The 5,000-nt window shown below is 50.6% G+C and overlaps 1 protein-coding gene across 2 annotated transcripts in view; it reads right to left on the minus strand.

Moving 5' to 3' along the window:
• Nucleotides 1-5,000, minus strand: part of LOC134092602 (MICOS complex subunit mic25a-like) — a 41,503-nt gene that overhangs the window by 15,317 nt on the left and 21,186 nt on the right. The window lies entirely within an intron of this gene.

The following is a 5,000-nucleotide window of genomic DNA, read 5'->3' on the forward strand; positions in this document are numbered from 1 at the left end:
CGGGATTAAAGATGGCTGCAGATTAAATGCTGCACACAGGAGCAGGTTACAGCCAGCAGATAAGGGCCCCCCGTGTCATATCTGGAGCAGCCCACAGGCTGGGTCTAATCTGCACAACTCAATGCTCGTTGGCCAGGAGCGGGCGGGCCGACCACTGTCCATCCTGAACACGATTCCTGTTTCAACCCGGAGAACCAGAAGACGGATAGATAACAAAATAGGGACAGAGGGGAAAAAAGAGAGGATATGAAAAAAGAGGAAAGGGAAAATGATGGAAAGGCTGAGTAAACCTGTAAAGTGTGGCGAGAGAGAGAGAGAGGAGGAAATGACAGGAAGAGATCTGGAGAGAGGGGGAAGAGAAGTGGAGTGAATAGGCCCAAACAGGGGGAGAGAGGGAGGGGAGAGAGAGAGAGAGAGAGAGAGAGAGAGAGAGAGAGAGAAGGTAAGAAAGCCGAATAATGAAGATCAAGAGACGGGTATGTGAGATAACTAGTGTTTATTGATTTAGATCCCATCAAAATGTCAAAGCAATGAGCCATATTTACATGTCAGTGAAGAAGCGTGTGCAGACGAGCCGTATGCATGCCTGTGTGTGTGTGTGTGTGTGTGTGTGTGTGTGTGTGTGTGTGTGTGTAAGAAATAAGTGTGAAACAAGAAGACAAAAACAGAATGCACAGGAGGCAGAAGGGGAGGGCGAAGAAAAGTAGAGACAGAGAGACAGAGAGCGGGAGCAGAAAGATAGAGGGGGGAGGAGTGTAGGGAAGACAGGAGCGAGGGAGTGAGAGAGTGAACAGGGAGACAGAGAGAGGGAGCAGAAAGATAGAGGGGTACAGAGTGCAGGAAAGACAGAAAAAGAGAGAGAGAGAGAGAGAGAGAGAGAGAGAGAGAGAGAGAGAGAGAGAGAGAGAGAGAGAGAGAGGCGTAGAGCAGGGGAGGGAGAGGGTTTGTGGCCAGCACAGTGCTCTGATGAATGTATGCTGTGGTATGGCTGGACAGGCTGTGTCCGTTATAATGAATGCTTCTGTTTTTGAGCGAGAGAAAACAATGGCCTGGCTCCCTAATTGGCTCCACTCGTCTATTGGCTCCGGCTGTGAAAAGTACACCGCAACAGGCCAGAGCACACGCACACACACACATACTCAACTCACACACACACACACACACACACACACACACATACACATCCACAGACATCCATATACACACACACACACACACACACACACACACACACACATACACAGACAAGCAAACTGTAGCATAAATCCAATCCCTCTAACTGCACCATGAAATAGCCCCTCCTAACACATAAAACGCTCATGATGGCAAACATGCAGTTAAGCAATCAGCAAAGCTAAATCCAAATGATCATCTCTTTAACAACCTCTACCCAACACAACACAACACATACAAATGCGCACGCAAGCACGCACGCACACACACTCACGCACACACACACACACACACACGCACACATGCGCACATACACACACACGCACACGCACACATGCGCACACACATACACACACACACACACACACACACACACAGAGCTGGACAGCCATCTAAATGTGCCAGAGCTGCTTCTTCACCTCCTGCAGGAGAGAAATGAGCTGAGGAGAGTCATTTTTTCACATGACAATGTATTAAAGGGCCCCTAAATCAACTCATATTCAATTACAGGATGAGGAGCCACAATCCTCCCTCAACACCTCACATTTAAATACAGCTAACAGGGAGAGGGCGGCGGCTCCAGCAGGGAGAGGGGGAGACAGGGACAGAGAGAAGGAGAGAGAGAGAGAGAGAAGAGGGAGGGAGAGAGAGAGAGAGAGAGGAGGGAGGGAGGGATTAAACATGGAGGAAGATAATAAAAGTGGAGTGGGAAAGAAAAAAGCCCAAATGGCTCAAATATGATTACAGAGCCAGATTATGTGCTAAAATAGTCCGAGGGAGGAAAGGGAATGTAGCCCTCCATCATCTCCGGCTCAGAGACAGGTTATTCATCGTCCTGTTGAGCCCATGACATTGGGAATTAGGCACTTGAGTTACCTGCACACTTGTGAGAGAGCCATACCCACACCAGTGCACACACACACACACACACACACACACACACACACACACACACACACACACACACACACACACACACACACACACACACACACACACACACACACACACACACACACACACACACACACACACACACACACACACACACAACAAAAGACAGCGAGTGTAAATGCCTTCATATTCAGCACCTGTGAAATAGCCATACGTTATTTTGGGGCAGTGGGGCCCAAACAAGGTGTGAAGTCACATCTAATCCTCTCACCAGCGATGGCCAGAACTCATAATAGCCCTGTATTGCAGGCATAATAGGTACAGCAACAACTTGGGGTGTAGAATGCCAGAGAAAGAAAATGCTTTGTAATCCTGTATTCCTGGAGAATTCTGTAATGACCCAACTACAGTTTGGAGCTGAAGCAGGAGAGGCTAACAGACTTCTCAGCAACATTTACAAAACGTTACATAAAGTTGATTCATCTAATGAGATGTCCTTCCACAGAGTTTGTTTATTCTTTTCCTGCTGTAAAGGGCAGAACTACACTGCCACATTAAGTACACCAGTATAAACACACTCAAACGTTATTGGACTGCATAGTTCAATACAGATCCACAGAGAACACATAAAAGAACGTATACAACAGACTGCAACAACAGCAGCACTGAGCAGACTATCATCTCATATCATCTTGATGATAGAACCTTTGAGAACAGCCCGCCATGATGTCTCTCTCTGTCAACTGAATGGCCCACGGTACTTGACTGAATTTGAGTGCATTACTGCTCAGTACAGTCACGCCATGCTGTCTAAGTTGAAATACTGCCCATGGTCTCACATGGTGCAGCCAGTGTCTCAAACTTGCCCCAGTATTCTAGCATAAAGCATGACTTCTTATTGCTTCATAAATCTCCTTTGCTCTTATGAGAAAATAAACAGACACCATAATGGTGTGGTAATGGTGGGGGTCATTTGGAAACAGGGCACAATAAAGGCTCATATTCAGCTTAATTATTCACAAATGAACTTCATCTTTGCATGTCATTAAAAAGCATCTACGGACACTGTCTGACAATATTTGCCATTAAAGCCAACCGCAATAGCAGCCCCTGCTATTAAGTTATAAAATATACATGTAATTAAAATGATGTTACTACCTGGGAGCTGGACAGTAAAAGCATGCTTTCTGAATCAATGAGGAAATAAAATGACCCACAAAGACATGATGCGGCTTTACTGCCCACTCTCTCTAAACAAGCAGAGAGGCTGACTTGAGCAGTGTGTTCACTGAGCCCCATTTGACACGAGGCCTCTGCTATGGGAAAGAAAGGAGAAGAGAGAAAAGAAGAGAAAGAGGCAGACCAAGTGAGGCGAAGACAGCGGACGCCGGGATGACATCTTTTGACAAAATGAGGGCGCCAGGACGGGCAGGCAGTGGCACATGAGGGACGGCGCGAGCGAGAGAGGAGGGCAGCGTGCCGGGCACCAACTCTCCGCATCGCCTCGCCCCTGGCTTTCGGTCCGAAGGAGCCGGACGTTCTCCATTCAGGGACCCCCTCCACGCCCTGATGCACCTGCTCAGGCAAAGCCTGGCGGGCCCTGGCAGTCACTCACTACAGACCGAGTGACTCCAATCCGTGCCTCTCTGCAGCCCAAACCTCCCCAGTAACCCCCCCGTCCCGTGCCACCCCCATCCCCCCCTCCCCTCACTCCCGTGCCACCCCACTCCGTACCACCCCCCCACAATTAAACGCTGGCCTTATTCAGGCTCATACGCCGCTCGAAAGGTCACCAATTATTCAAATACAATAAATCCGGTAATTATGCGCAGGGTGATGCGGAGCGTGGGACAGGAGTGATGGGGGAGGAGGAGGGGGTGGTGGTGGGTGGGGGGTGGTTCTCTCAGGAGGGGGAAAGCTGTGGCAAATCCCAGCCTGCTCCAGTGTGCCGCATCGCACTTAATGAAAGCCGCGCCAATGGTCACGCATCACCTCTCGCGCCCAGGGAACAAGGAGGAGAGGGGGGCGAGGAGGGATGAAGAGAAAGAGAGAGAGACAGAGGAAGAGAAAGAAAGAAAGAAAGAAAGAAAGAACGAACGAGAGGCTCAGAGGATGAGAATCCATCTTAGGCGCGGAGACACCAGAAACTCCTCTGTCTCGGCGAACGAGGCGCGCTGGCTACGGTTGTGGCTACGGCGAGACGGCAGCGGCGGCTGTCGAGGGTGACTCATAGTTATTCTGAGTGACAAATCGCGAGTCGAGCGAAAGCGATTCCTCTTCCCGTCGCCCCTGCAGACCTGCGAGCTCTGGCGGGCGGAAGAAGCGGCCCGTGGCACAGCCACACGATACTTCCCCCCCGCTCTCTCTCTCTCTCGCTCTCCCTCTCTCTCTCTCTCTCTCTCTCTCTCATTAGGAGCGCCGCTCGGTAACGGGAGCCCGGTCTCCGCACCGCTAATCAATAACGAGCGGAAACCCAAAAAGAGGGTTTCATGACAACGGCAGGCGTGCATTCTCAGCGCGCCGGCTCGAGCAGAGGAAGTGGGTTTTCATCCCACATTCAGAGGGCACGATGACAGGCCTAGTCAGCGCCCCGGAGTGGCAGAGCGGCATCAGAGGTCTCTGGAGAGAGACGGCCGCCACACTAAGTGGCACGTAGTTAAAGCAACGGGAGAGTAAAGTCAGGAGACACTTGCTATTCGGCGTGACACGCAGCGGGGGGGGGATCACACCCGGGCCGGCTGATTGGCAGCCGCTAATGCCGCTCTGCTGCTCCGTCACGCCCACATACGGAATATGAGGCTACTTGAGCGCGGGTCTGGAGAAGTTCAAACTCGGACCAATTAAGCTTTCTCCTGAGCAGAAATAGATCACCGATAGTGGTGTATCCGCAGTACCTTAGAGAGGACATAGTGGTTATATGTGTGGTGGGAGAT

The sequence above is a fragment of the Sardina pilchardus genome, chromosome 9 (genome assembly GCF_963854185.1).
Source record: "Sardina pilchardus chromosome 9, fSarPil1.1, whole genome shotgun sequence".
Lineage (NCBI taxonomy): Eukaryota > Metazoa > Chordata > Actinopteri > Clupeiformes > Clupeidae > Sardina > Sardina pilchardus.